The 16,452-nt window shown below is 31.3% G+C and overlaps 1 protein-coding gene across 1 annotated transcript in view; it reads right to left on the bottom strand.

Moving 5' to 3' along the window:
- LOC113393095 (sex determination protein fruitless) overlaps nucleotides 1–15,607 on the bottom strand; it is a 70,507-nt gene extending 54,900 nt beyond the window's left edge. The window contains exon 1 of the mRNA XM_026629797.2: nucleotides 15,508–15,607. The gene's annotated coding sequence lies outside the window, so the exon portion shown is untranslated. The remainder of the gene's footprint in view (nucleotides 1–15,507) is intronic.
- Nucleotides 15,608–16,452: the final 845 nt, after the last annotated feature.

Here is a 16,452-nt window from a genome sequence, read left to right as displayed (position 1 = left end):
TTATTTCACTTTTCTGCCTTAAACATATTTACTTTTAATACCTCAGCTACCTAACCTTAGACAATATATATTTGATATAATATTGTAATATGATTATAAGATACGAAATACTACCGTCTTTTTAAGCCATTAAAATATCTTTAAATGGCATATGAGCTGCAACAATACGTTATACGGTTTTTTCCAGATGAAAATCTATACAGTGAAGCTAACATAACTCAATAAGATGTAATTAAAATCCAATCATTTGTAGATAGAAAGCTGTAAAAGAAAATGTATAACGCGTAAAGATTAAAAAAAAAAACAAAATTCTGATCATCGACGTAGCAGCAATCCGCAAACTCAACGGTAGGGTTTGACATCTGTCAGAGATCATTTTCTCTTTGTACTGGGTAACCAATAGATAGGTATTTTTTTTCTTAAAAATCCTATTCATTACTAAGATACATTGAGTTATAATTAAAATGCATGTCGCTTTGCTTTATACGTTTTTATTTGCGTCTATAGGCTAACAGTATAATATATTTCGTACTTTAGGCATATTGCAAATCGCGGGGACGGCAGCTTAGAGGTTTATTGTGATACGAGGGTGAAAAACCAGAAGCCGCGTAGGCCGTCAGCAAATAGGTTGATACCCAGACGGGCTTGCACGGTTAATATATGATGAGTGAATGGATTCGTTCATCATATATTATATATATATCCAAGCGGCAATACTATTGTTGTTAGCAGGCATAAGGTACACAGATCTTACTTCCCAAGGTTGTTGGCGTATTGGTTAAGTAAGAAAGGGTTAATTCATACAGTGCGAACGTCTATAGGCAGTTCTGAACACTAACCATTAGTTTGCCTGTGTGCCCGTCCGTCAAACTATACCATAACAAAATGTATAATTTTCCTGTGGCTAGATAATAATGCAATTTATGGTAATTTGTGCCTTATATGTTTAGATTCTTTATGATAATTTATTTTATATCGTTAGAATCAATGATATGTAAATACGTCAACTGCGTTTACAGCATAGTTCATTAAGCTTCGTAGCTCATATAATTATAAAGCTACATACAGTGACGTGACAAAATTATTAATAATTTTTTTTCGTTATTTATATGATAAAAAAACAGTTATTTGAATATTTAATAACTATATAAGGTATATACTTAACAGTAATGACGTTTGGTAGATTTTCATAATATTTATCTTTTTAAACCTACATAACTAAAGGTCGGTCACATTTTTGGAAATATTTTTTGTTACCTGTCAAGATTATATTGGGTATTTTTTTATGTAAGGAATAAAACTTATCTATTGGTAGACATACCGTAAAGGCAATGTAATTAATACCAATAACGATGATAGAGCTTTGTGTAGGTCCGCCTGTATATGCAACACCCACTCATCATTCTAACGACAAACACCAGTACTTAGTTTAGCTACGATCTGGTTAAAGGGTGAATGTACCGATGTAATTATAACTCAAAACACGATAGCTTGGATTATTTCGGCTGCGCATAGATGGGTCAAGGAGTGTGTTTTATATTTCTTAGAGTGTCAGTATCTATAGCCAAAGTTGACTTATTTTTACTAATTAAGTTGAACACACCTTACGGCGATGATTTAATTCCTCTTCCGTAATGCTGTCAATATATTGTAAATAAATTACTTTTATTATATGAATGATAAATTTATTTTAGGATTGATCTCATGTATTGTCTTTTAACATAGAAAGTTAGCACGAAACTTTTGATTTATTTCTATTTCTCTGCATCCAACTTCAACGAACAAACTCTGTGACTTGTTCAACATATTTCTCGTTAATCCGAATGGATATGATGAATGTCATCCGGATATTTTTCCCAGATGTAATTGAAAGTTCGCGGCGTTGATTTATAGGGTTGAACGATCTACATCACTCTACTGAAATATGGTTGTTCTAGTCTCAATAAAAGTCTGATATATGTCTGTATGTCTACATACACATATTAAATTATGTGTCATAGCTATATTTGATTAAAATAATATAAATAGTTACTTACTGATTATTATTATTAATAACTTTTACGTATTACATTAAACCATTACTATAAAGTATATAATTCGTGTGGTTTCCGTTTAGGAATTAAAATTTTTCAATCTTAAATTGCTTTCAACCATTTAGATTCTTGGATATTAAAATAATATTTTTTATATCACAGATAGGAGTGTTATGATTTAACAAAGCAAATCAAGATCTTAAATACAGAGTAAAAATAAAACGAGATGAAAGAGAAATATTAAAATAAACCGTTTTAGTATATCAATTTTGTAGGTGACAGTACTCGTCGGGACCGATAGCTCAATGAAACATTACAAAGAGCTTACAAAGAGGCTTTTGCATAAAAAGAAACCCAACTTTTTCCTCTTTTCTCATCTTGTCTGCACTTTATAAAGTTGTAATCTAAAGGGCTTTATTGGAACAAGCGTTAAAGATAAGTGGACTGAAGTGACGTGAAGAATTCTTTTTTAACGAGAGTCGATTATAGGTTGCCACATTAGTACACTAGTAGTAATAATTATTAAATCATTTATTCAGTTAAATAATAATCAATGTACTTACGTGCTAAAATATAAATAAATTATTGATTGAAATTACGTTCATTTAATGGTAAAGATAAAGACATAATAAAGGCAAATAAAACGATATATCGCGAGCGAGATGACTATAGTCTTCTGTGTTTAAAACGTTTGAGTGGTTAAAAGTTCAGGAAAAACTGTAAAAAAATAACTATACCCTCTGTCTAATTTGCTAGTAATTTATAAAAAAAATACGTTAAGTACTAAACAACAGTCTGTATGTATCCCAAAGCTGTGCTCTTCTTGTGGAGAACAAATACGTGAACACCGCAAATTGTCGTACATCAAGAGGAATTATACTAATTTAATTCGAAAGGATGTAATAGTAAAAATAAAGTACGATCACAAGAATATACATCTTAGTGATTGCGTGATTGCTATGCTTTCTATTTTTAATCAATACTTATTAATTTACTTTACTAGTCGGCACTAGTATGATCCGATTTTTTTAAAAATAAAGTCCAGATTCCGAATGTTTTGAATGTTTTTTATAAAAACAAAATAAAAATAGTCGTAAATATTTTATAAATTCTAATTCGATTCTTATAATAGATAAAGAAAAAAGATAATATGTTTTTTATCTGAAAACTTAATGGATTATAAGAAAACTCTCATTATTTTGTATTATTTTCTTAATAAGCTCAGAAACCTACTTAAAAGATTTAAAGAAATTATCCTTTTAACATAAAACAAAAAGTGTGGCAAATATAAAGATTTTAAAAAAGTTTATATTAAGTGTTCTACAGGGCTACAACATATGAAATAAATTGTTATAATATTTCATCAAGATAATATAGTGTAATGTTTTCCGTAAAAAAGTTTTGCATAAAAATATCCATTGAGGTTTATCAATCCGAATAACGCAATCGGAATAACGTAAAACAAACGTTAGACTGACTCTAAAAAGTTAAATTAGGATTAAAAAAAACACACACACACACATTCAGGAAATGTAGATTGTATCGCTTGATTTGGTTATACGATTATATAAATAGACAAAAAAAAAAGAATTACAAAAATCGTGTAAATAAGTAGTTTATCGAGATTTTTGGTTAATCGATTAAATTAATAAAGCGAAGACAAAAGTATTTCAAAATCAATAAAATTTTCATCGGAGTTCCCAACAAACGCATAGTACCTACTATCTATTTTAACTTAGTAATAGTCTACGGTCAAAGCAGGTAAATATCAAGAAAGTTTACATATTCGGTAGGAAGTATGCGAAAATACCAAGAATCCATGGTCACAGTTTAGTCAACACTGTATAAATCGCAACATGAGGACATAGTGCCGATAACTTAACATGACTTTAACAAGAATGTTATTAAGTTGACCTATTTAATAAGTAAGTTGGAAAGTGTTAGATACAATGTCATGTTGATAGCACATGTGAAATTGAAGTAAAGCGTTGGTATGCACATTTGAATATATTATACTAGAATATTTAAAGCCTTATAGATAAACGGTAGACAGAGCTAGCATCTGCCTTCCTGCCTACCTTTCTACCCAATATGCAAGTTTACGTAGATAGAAATATTGAAATTTTAGTACTTTCATTTTGATAGGATAAATTCTACTATTTTAAATTCTACTACTTAAAAAACATAATCAAATTATTTAAAGTAAATTAATTTATTAGACTTAAGATTGTTTTCTGAAATAATGTTTATATAACTAGAAAATAATAATATATAAATTTGGTTTTCTAAGCGATATTAAAGTTTTAGCCGATGGCGACACTGTTTTGCACAGAGAGTTTATAAATTATTTGACTTAACAAAAACAATGAACAGTCTCCTTTTCTTTCCGTTTTCGGTGCATTCACTGTAAAGTTATCACAATTTATTATTATCATCGTTGCTTTTAATATAGAATTTAGCGAAGTAAAGATTTATTGTTCTTTATAGTGTAAAATTTGCTTTCGGTAGCATTCCAGTTGCGTGAACGTATGACAAAAATATTTACACGCGCCTGCCACATAAGCTTAAACTATTATGAGAGTGAAACAGCTTAAATAATAACTAGTATTATCAGTAATATGCCATAAATCATATGTAACATAAGTATATTTAAAATAAACTTTATGAAATTTTATTAATAAATAAAATAAATCTTACAAAATCAAACTCAACTATCAGTTAATGAAGTCACTATAAATGCGTGTAGTTTATTAAAAAAACAACTCAGTCATAATATCACCGTCTCGCGGATAAATATTTAATCAGGACTATTTGATGGGCATTCGAGTAGCGATGCAATTATTGCAAATCGAATAAAGTTCTTCCCCTATCATCAAATGCTTCATTTTTCAATTACACTATGATTTTACTGGGGACGTTTAAAGTTGACATGAGAATAAAATTACTGTTTTGCAGCCGTGTCTTTCTCGTTTATCGTTATTGTCATTACATTTTTAACAAGCTTATGATGCTAATTTTAGTAATATAACTGTGTTTCAAATGGTTAGGCAGACTGGCAGTTGGGCAACCTGATAGTAAGTAGTCCTTAACGCACGTAGACATTCGTGATGTAAGAAATATTAAACATTAATTTATCGCTTGATTAACCAACCTTGAGAACAAAGATCTTATGTGCCTTATGTCTGTAGTTGCATTGGCTACCTTTCTTTTCCCCCGGAATACAACAACACACATATCTTGCTGTTTGGTATTGGAATAAGTGTTCCGTGAGACAGAGAGACAGAGAGAGGTTTCCACAGAACCTTACCCATAGGTAAATAATAATAAATTATTGGCGCAAAAAGTAAATATTACAAAAAGAAGCTTATATATACGAGTTTACAATATAAGTATGACTATATTACTATTAGCTAAGTATTCTATTTACATGTGCTTTGGTACTTTAAAAAAAGTGAAACATATATCCTTTATTGGTTATTTACATAACCTGTATTAGGTAAATGTCTGTATATCTTATGTTAGGAATCGAACGGATAGTTTTTTTGACAGATTTTGTTTTTGTAAATAACGAGGTAAAGTTTTATGTAACAGATGCTATTACATGTATATTGAAGGACAGAACAGTCTAGTAAGGCCAAAGTTAGTTAGCTCACTTGGCAAATCTCCATGCCACGAGGCGACATTTGGTATGGGAGGAATTTAATTTATTGGATATCAAGAGATTCGTTATTAGCTCGGTAGTAAGGCTATCGCTCCATTGTTTTACAACTTACAGCCTGAAATTTTTAATGATCATTAATGTACCACGATAAAAAAATACTCTGAAATGATTCCGATATTATTCTTAGTGGAGATGAAATCAATGTTAAGCACTGTACGCTTTCAATATAATTAATATAGCACGAGTTCGTTGTCACAGGATTACATGATGTCGACTTGTAAATTTTTCCTGTATTGTATAACCAAAAGTTATAATATAGCACTTTGTTAGGTTAGGTTGTTAAACAAAGTAATGTACTTACTTAAAACTGTTTGCATGTGATAGATTATTATGATTATAATGGCAATTGAATCATGTTTTTATGAAAAATATTTAAGTTACTAGTTCTAAGTTGAGTACTTCAATTATTTTTTTATATAGGCTGTCCACTATATGGTTACAAGGCATTATAGTTCATGACTGTTTGTATTAAATTATGTTTATATATAACTTGCTACTTAAAGGGAGCTTGTATAGTTACAGGATAGTTAGCTATAAGTCTTTTCAGTATAAGATTTGATAAATAATATATTAATATCGTGGAAGATAGACAACAATGCGTGTCTAAAATAACATAAGCTCGTTAACCCTTTACAGAGGAATACACCGTGCGTTGAATTAGAAATTGTCGACATGGGTTAGTATATTATATACTTTATATATGGTAGAAAACTAGTTATTTTTGTAAATAACTCCATAAGTTGACTTAAACGATCAATTTTCAAAATTGAGATACACCACAAAAGTATTGAGTCGAATTTGAATTAAATTGCTATGTTCCAATGTTAAAAATAAATCATATACGCAAAACTAACTAACTTTCAAACTAAAATACATATATTATTAAAGCAGTCTCTTGTAAGTACTAAACTAAACTTTTGAATAGTCCTTTTACAATATGTTAAAACTGCATACCACTTATTCGGAATGTATATACCACAGCAAGGATCCGGCAAGAAACAACGTAGGTTATTGTTTAATAATAATTGATTGTTTAATCAATTTTTCAATGTAGGTTGATAAATAAATAAATTTATATAACTTGTATGAAAATCAACGAATATTAACTCGAAGATATTTTATCATCTATATAATCTTGTATAGAACAAATATGAAACCTTAATTTATGAATTGGTCAATTATTATAAAATGATTTACGCGGTGACATTACAGAAACATTGCCCCAGAAGGGTTTTACTCTGCCAAGTAAAAAATTTGCTGCTAACAAAAAAATTATCTATACATATGTTTATACAGTTTTCGTCGTACAGCGTACGTCGTAGCACTCGATTATGCCCGATACTAGTAGCTCACGCTATTAACATATGTATGTTAAGCGGGTGTGCAAGTCCTTAGCCTGCTAGGAGATCACCCTTCGGAGCCGTTTGATTTTCCGCAAGGAAACGTGGGTAGTGTCAGTTACAGTATCTTGCGATATTGTGCAAAATAGGTTGTAACTTATTTGCTCGAGAATCGAATGCAGTTACAAGCGCATGCATGTTGCCCAACCCGTACTTCACAAACTGCATGCATTGTTGAGCATGTTTATGCATTTAAACAATAAAATGAGGTAAAGTAAACAGCATGTTGGTTTGTCAGTGCCTAGTATGTCATCTGAAGGCATTTTTAAATAAACTACGTCACAAAACTTTCTCGTTAGATTTTAGTTTTTTTTATAAAAATAGATTTGAAGGATTATTCGTTAATTGCACCCTAAGATTTACGTTCATAAGATAATAGCATCGTTAGTAATAATTACTATAGAACGTTTGCTTAACTTTAGCTACACCTGTATGAGTTTCCTGTAACTTCATGAGCCCACGAACAACTTCGCTCTCTTGCGGCCAATAACAATTTGTTAAATAAGTTTTCCGTTGCTAAAACAATTACACTGATTATTTTAAAATTATTATTAGGTCTTTAATAGTGTTTATTACTTAAATTTAAATCAAATATAAGTTAAGATTCCACCATAAGATATGTATTTCTAAAGTACTTACAAATAAAATCCTTTTTGTTTACAAATCAACGTCTCTGTATTCAAATTTGCAAATTAAAAAACACTAGCCCATGTCGAGGGAATAAAACCGAACAATTCAAACAAATCTACTTAGAAGACATTTCTGGAAAAAACATTTATTTACTTAAATATAATGTTAACACTCGTTGATTAACAATAATATTAACGGTACGATTTGTGCATTATGATACATACTAATATGAAGAGGTATATCTTTAGATAGTTTGCGCTTTTTCTATCGAAGCTTACTGATTGAAATAGAATTTTCAGATAATTATAGTAAAATCAAAAACATCATTAAATATATCTATCTCTAGACGAAGTCGTTTTGCATTGTGTTTATTTAATTTATTAAAATTTAAAGAAAAATAATTGTAAAAAGTAAAATAACAGCCCGTAAATTTAATTACTGCACCAAGGTTTCCTTTCCTCTTAAGAAAGCCTGGAGCTCATTACACATCGCTATTCCAGCTTGTAAATGTAGAATAATTTTATAAAATACATGTTATTTACTCACGATGGGTCTATCGACGACTAACACGCGACATATTATTAAGACAGATAAGATTTGAACTCGCGGTGTTTTTATTAAGATTAATAATTTCTATCTGCAAGACAAAGCTATAGAGTAATTTCGGTTCTTTAAATTAGTTATTATATTATATTAAAGTAAGTAACTGGTCGATTTCTGGATGTTTACATTTTGAAATTCTCCCAGAGGGAGGGATATCTAGTATTGTTTCATATTTTTAAAATAATTGTATGTATTTTACATTCAACCCCTAACGGAGATATAGTTTCATTTAATAAAGTTTATTTCATAATAACAGTTAAAAGTAGGTACATGTAGGTCATGTAGGTCTACCTCGGGAACCCCGAGAACCCCCTCTAGGTGTTGGAGGCCCGCATAGGCGGGCCGACCGTCAGGGCGTCACGGTAGCATGCGCAAGCGATCCCGTGGCGCCCACCGAAAGACGGAGAGGGTACCGCTGGTTTTTTAGTGGGTAAACCCGGCGTACCTGGGCGCACTCGGCGTCCAGGGCTCCGGGGAGTCCCACACACCCCCCCACCTTCCATCACATGGGGGAAGCGCGTAACGCGTTTTTCCAGCGAGAAAAAAAAAAAAAAAAAGGTCTACCTCGGGAACCCCTCTAAGTATTGGAGGCCGGCATAGGCCCGACCGTCAGGGCGTCACGGTAGCATGCGTAAGTGATGCCGTGACGCACGCCGAAAGACGGAGAGGGTACCGCTGATTTTTTAGTGGGTATTCCGTTGACCGGGGCGCACTCGGCGCCCTGGACATCGGCGAGTCATGTCCCCAGATACCCCCCCCCCCACTTCCATCACGTGGGGGAAGCGCGTAACGCGTTTTTCCAGCGAGAAAAAAAAAGTTCATGTAGGTCTCCTTATAATATTTTCTTTCGCCGATAAGCATGAGATTAATTATAGACACAAATAAAGCTCATGAAAATTAGCGGTGTCTACCTGGGTATGAACGCACAGGAATTGGTTAAGCTTGGTACAGTTGTTGTAGTTACTAGGCCAATTATACCGCCTCGATATTTTACTAGCTGTTGCCCGCGGCTTTGCTCGCGTGGAAATTGATTATATTACACAATAATATAAAATATTACGTTAATTTAAGACCTCATTTGTGGTTCGACTTTCGAGGGCTAGATACAACAGTCTGTTTACGTCTGTTTACTCAGGGTTATTAGACTATTTAGAGGCTAATAGACTATATAGGCTATTTAGAGATGGCCATACGAAAAACAATTCATTCTCTTATATCTACTCCGGCCGTTTTAGAAATTTGACCTTGTACTTTATTAATTGTCATGGTAAAGCATACTTTAAGTGTGAACTTAAGAACTTTTAACTTTTAAAAGAGTGCACTTTCTTGAAATTAAAGGGATATTCTGATGTTATCAAAGATATTCTTAGAATATACACTATTTTTCCTTTAGTACAGTGATAACTGTAACCTATGACATTACGATAGAGAACCCTTCATATTAGTCTGGTGTCGTAATTGAAAGGTGTATAATTTTTGAGGTCTTAAATTCCTCAGTAACATTATTGGCGCGCCAATCTCCTAACATAAAAAATGACTGGCTTCAAGATGAACCTATATACGAATTTTCAACCCGTATTTCAACACATAGGGGTAGAATATACAGAAACGTTTAAATACATATCTATTAATTTCTCAGCAGTAGCTCAAAAATAAAGATTAATGCTTATAACTTCAAAAACTAAGGACTTCCATACAAAATTTCATCTCTTATTTCATCCCATTAGAGGTAGTATATCCAGAAACGCTAAAATACATATGTACTCATTTTTAATCAGTATCCCGAAAATAAAGTTTTGTGTTTCTACCTTAAAAACTAAAGGACTTCCATACAAATTTTCAACCCTTATTTCACCCCCTTAGGGGTAGAATATGCAGAAACGATTAAATACGTATCTACACATTTTCAACCATTATTCTAAAAATAAAGTTTCGTGTTTCTATCTTAAAAAATAACGGACTTCCATACAAATTTTTAACCATTATTTCACCCCCTTAGGGGTAGAATATCCAGAAGCGCTTAAATACGTATCTGCACATTTTTTATCAATATCCCAAAAAGTGAGTTTTATGTTTCTACCTTAAAAAATGAATTTCTAATCAGTATCCCAAAAATTATGTTTCATTTTTCTAACTTCAATAATGGCGGACTTCCAGACTAACCTATATACGAAATGGCTACTCCTATTTCACCCCTTAGGGCTAGAATATCCAGAAACGCTTAAATACGTATCTACTTATTTTTAATCAGTATTCCAAAAATAAAGATTCATGTTTCTAACTTAAAAAAATGACGGTATTCCCTACAAACTTTCAATCCTTATTTCACTCCATACGTATCTACTCATTTTTAATCAGTATCTCAAAAATGAAGTTTCGTGTTTCTAACTTAAAAAATGACGGACTTCTATACAAACATTCAACCCCTATTTCACCCCCTTATGGGTTGAATTTTCAAAATTCCTTTCTTAGTGTCTACTCAATAAATAGATCCTACTCACCAAATTTCAAGGCCCTAACTTTAATAGTTTACGCTCGGCGATGATGAATCAGTCAATCAGGACTTGTTATTTTATATATATAGAAGATGACAATATTATATTTTGAATATCGCCAAGTTAGAATATATTATCTTTATGATGCCCATCTGATAGATTACAGCCACGGCAGCGGTTCTTAACGAGGTCTAACCGAAGACGCGGGTGGAATATATTATAGTGCACTAAAGTCTGCGCAATTTTTCTCACTTTTACAGTGAATAGGCGCAGGAGTAACAATTAAGTATAATGCGAGCTATGCTGCTCTGAATGTTTAAAAAATGGCAGTGTGCAGAGTACTGTAATTGGACTGATCCAAACCTGGTTTGGAATCCAGGACCTCGTAATCAGTCAATAAAAACTTAGAATCATTAAAATAGTAGTAGTATATTATATTTATTGTTATTACAATTGTATTTTTTGATACGGTGTCGAAGCATTTAATTTAAATATATATATAAATTATAGAGTGTTATAAGTTAAATAGTCAAAATCGTTCAATGGCGGGATACGTTTTGTAAACTGTAAGCTGAGATTAAAACACGAGAACCTCAATCCAATTCACCAACAAATTACGTAAAGCCTCAAAGCTTCTGACTCCTAACTACTACGTCCGCATTCATATACGTATTCACACTCACATAGACACACCGTGTAAGCGACTGCAGCCTTCGCTGGTTCAATGTAACTATGTATCTCGTATGCCCTATATCAAACGACTGTTAAGTTCATGGCCGTCCACTTCTACACGTGTATGCTTTCCGGGTCTCGTGTGAAGTTGGTGGTGTGGCAATTACAATAGATTGTAGTTTTCCTATGAACGTCTTAATTTTTTTTATGGTAACATTTAAAAAACTATATTTACAATCATTGATAAAAATATAAATATTAAAAAATATTATTTACATATGTACTGATACGAATTTTAATTTATTCGTAAATATTTTGAAGTAACCAACTAGGTTATAATAGAGGATTAAAATTTTGAATGAAGTGAATAAAATGATAGAAAATAGAAACTTATAAATTGTATCCTAATTGTATCGGTATTTTATACTTATTGATGTTTTAAATCATAAGAAATATAAATCAATTAATAGATACATAAGTAGAACAATGAATATTAAACGAAATACTCGTTTTTATAAACAGATAAAGTTGTTTGGTTTTTAAGAGTTGTCAACAGGATCGCGCCACCTCCATGAAGCGAGAGGTGAGAGGCAAATAAAGCCGATTACACACAGACTACGTTCCTCCCTAAGAGTATTTCCTCTCTATTGTCGGGCAACTTTCTAAGAGCAGCACAATATTTGGAACGGAGTTTGTATGAACACAGGGGCTTTTATATTTAACAAATAATAACTCTTTAGTAAATGTCCAGCTAGTATAAGAATAGAGATATTATTTTCACCGTAGACCCGTTCTTTGAAATCATTATTTTTAATTTGCTATAGCGGCATGAAAGGTTGAAGGTTTTCATTCAAATGTTTCTTTTTAATCAACCCCACTTTAATTGCGTTCCTCTGTAATGTTTACAGCAGCCGCACCTGAATGGGTATTATGTTTTTTTTTGTTATTGTTTCAACCAATAAAGGAGCTTATATAAATTGAAGTTAAACGATAGTTGGTGGGTTTCTTGTCACATTAAGTGCAATCAGCCGTTTAGTAGAACTTCGATCGGAACGGCAGAGCCGCTTTAACTCGTTTACACAATTCACGAAACAATCTTAAATGCAGATCTGGATAAATCCTGTAACGACTACCGCTCGCTGTGTCTGTTCCATTTTCAAAGTTTTAAATTTTAACAATTCTCATCTTTTTAATTGTGTCCACGTGTGGATTGGCACATCTATTGATTTTTTGGATAAAAATAATTGATTGTTCATTAATTTGGTAGACTTAGGTTAATGCTCTTTAGTCATGTACTTGTTTAATATGCACGATTATGTATTTGTTTTAAATAACTTAACGTACATTTTTTAAATATTTATAATGAAATGTAAATTACTATTATAACAATGAGGTTATTTTATTATATATATAATTATAAGTACAACTTTAAAGTTATCTAATAAAATCCTTTTGATAATTATAATAAAAATAAAATCAGAGTTGATATAACTTTAAATTTTTTCCTGTTGTTCAATTTTTATATCCATTGTTCTGAAAATACCTATAAACTGAAATTTGAAACAGATTTAAAAAAATCCAAATCATTTTTTTAATAGATATTAAAAAGTATATCTTGTTATTGAATACAAACTTTTTAATAAAATTATAAAATGCGCCTTTTATCCGTACAAAAAAATGTCTATACGGATTATTTTTTATATTTATATTACTATTATATATTTTTATACAAATAAAATGATATATATATATATTATTATATATATTTATATACAAATAAAATACATAACAAGTAATCAAATGTTCCGAATTTCATCTCGCTCCGGTATTTCTTTTAGAATTTTCACAAGTAAAAGGAAATAAAAACGTTAAAGAACCGACGAATAAAAGAACTCCGCTAATAGGGCCGTTACCGTTTTGTTGGAACCTCCGGCCGAAGTGACTAAAATTTGTTTTGCCATTGACATCCCAGAAGTATTATAAATGTGGTTATTAAAATCGATAATTTGCAACCGTATTTTTTGTACCGACACTGTATATTAAATTTTATCATTTTTATTTTTGGTAGTAGTAGGTTGCAGATGTGAAGCTCGATATGTATATTCTACTGAGAAGAGCTCATAGGAATCTCAAAATTTACTCTTTATTTAAAAAACAAAATACGTTTTTTATAATATTTTTACATCACAGAGCTATTAGTCATTAAATCTATTCCCTTTTATCGGATATATAATTTGATTTGGATTAATAGACTTCACTAATTAGATTATTCTTAATAACAAATTAAAGCTTACTTAGCGGCAGCTTAAGTATAAACTACGGAATTTTATTAAAAATGTGTGGGTATACCTTGCCCTAAAAACTATTTATTTACTTTATGAATTCTCGGAGCGATAATTCTATTTTTACTAGTATTACAATTATGTATATATATATTTTATAATGATTAATCTTTTTACATATATATATAGAATAGTAACGTAAAAACTGTGATGCAATAACTAAAAAACCAATTTTTTTTAAAACATAGCTGATGCTAGTGTTTTAAACATAGGAACCGGCTCGAATCGATGACATTTTTGTATAAAACATTTTTATAAACAACAATTGCAAAGGACTATTTGGTGAAAAATTATGCTGGATGAGGGATATATTTTTAATTTACCTATAAAATTTGAAAAAAATGTTGGTAACTGAGACAATTTTAAAAATACTATCTCATTTATAATGTAAGTTAATCCTTTCACTAAATACAACTGAAAAGTTTATAGGATTTTCCCTAAATTCCGTAGTTCATTTTATTAGACGGCTTTGATTTCGAGCCAATTTTTTTGAAGGAAGTATTAAATTCAACGATACATAATTTAAAATATTTTTTCCAATTAATAAAAAAAAAGTCGTAATATTTTTATCCTATTAAGCATTTTAAAAATATATTCATAAGTTGAAATTAGATAAAAGAGATATTAAGATTGTTTATTTTTAATATTTGCATACAACGACCAAAAACGATAAAAACATAGCAAAACAGCCCATTGAGCTATCAATAGATATCAATTTCATTAAAAGCTCCGCTATTATCACCTGAACGATCAGAACAATCGCATCAAGGGTATAATGAATTAAATCGCGAAGTAATAACATTACGCGCTGCTCGAATTAAGTGTTAACCGCATTCAGAATGACATTTAATTTTATATTATCAAAGATATATTAAAAAAAAATGATTTTTCACTCAGGCTTTGAACCTCGTCCCTATTAGGGAGTGCATACGGGTTGCGTGGGGTACTGACAACGCGCCTAATGGCCCCATTGCTGTAACCGAGCCTTCTCATAATTTATGTTCCCCTGGTACTACTTGGCATTGACTCGGGGGAGATATCCGACGATTTGTCCGCGATGACATCGCTCATATTTTTTAAAGCTGTTTGTTCAAAATGCACTGTCTTGTTTATTAAACTTATATACTTAAAAGACAAATTATTTTGTTAAAATAGTGAATTGAAAATTAATTTACATTTTGTTTATACTTTTTATTTTATTTATTATCCTTCTTATTTAGCATTGTCATTATAAATTAGCCTGTAACATGATGAAATTAATTGATGTTTAAATACAAATTTACAATATTGATGAATATATTATGTTTACGTAACTTATTGTGATTAGTGATTATTAAGTACAAACTCATAAAGAATCACTGAGAGTTCGTTTTTGAAAAGATCACTTCCGATCTCACATCTAAAGCTATTTCTAACTTTATTGTACCCCTCTCAATCGTCTCAAAGTGGTTACAAATTGAAAGAGAGAGTTAGGACACCAAAACCCGCTTTCCCACATTCCAACGATAAAAGGGAAACTAGTGTTAAATTCACCGAGGGTCGAAAGAGACGCATATAAGGATACGGTTGAAGTGCGAAAGTGTGGACGATAGAAATGTAAGGGTGACTTACCTCCTCGATGCCTCTAGTATCCTGGTAACTCGTTACAGGTCGCGTAACGCGAGCACAAAACTGGAACAGTGCAACGGGCGAGCTGTTGCGACGGCTCTAGAGCGCGAACTGCAATTGCAATGCATTCGGTAAGGGGTGGTGCAGTCTGTGCAAGCGAGACTGCAACGCCCGCCCATTCGCCTCTTGCCTCACTTTCCCGCCCTAGTGTTCTTGAAAACTTACAACACTTAACAGGTGGTGAGATTTCAATATTTTACCTCACAGTAATAAAGAGTGCGTTTAGTAAGACTTTCCTACATAATTGGTACTTTTGTTGTTTTAATAAAATCAAAAACTTGTGCTAGATTTATAACTTTGAGCTAAACTCCCTTTTTTATTTGAATAAAACTCTAATATTCATTAGACATCAATTTGGTGCTGAAGCGAGTCATAATCTAAAATAAATGTGAAGCTGTAGTTGGTATTGTTTGTTACAGGCCGGCGCCGCCTCCGCTCGTCGTCGTCCCGGCGACCGCCCGTCGCAACGCTCTCCACGTGTCACAACTCTTTCTATTCACATAATTTTTATTTAAAAGAACGTAATATTACTAATATTACAAATCGTATAAAATCCTCTATTTTATACTTTATTTAATAAAGTAAAATAAAGTTTAATAGTAGTAAGTAAGTAATGAACATTTTATTATTTTTTAAATTGTATGCATCTTATTCTGTAAATAATAATATGTAGGCATATAAATATGTTTGTTTATTTATCCCTACTACACTTTAAAAAGATTATGCTCGAACTTATAATATAAATGTAAAAATAGTGTCAGTTATGCCTAAATTATATTTATATTAGATTAAGATTAGCAGAAATTCGTTCGTATTCATAAAAATATTGCAATATTTTTGTAATTTTCTCTTTTTGTCACATGTATTTTCTTAACTTTAAAAAGTATA

Source organism: Vanessa tameamea, chromosome 12 (assembly GCF_037043105.1).
Source record: "Vanessa tameamea isolate UH-Manoa-2023 chromosome 12, ilVanTame1 primary haplotype, whole genome shotgun sequence".
NCBI classification, from domain to species: Eukaryota; Metazoa; Arthropoda; class Insecta; order Lepidoptera; family Nymphalidae; genus Vanessa; species Vanessa tameamea.
This window is presented reverse-complemented; position numbering and strand designations above follow the sequence as displayed.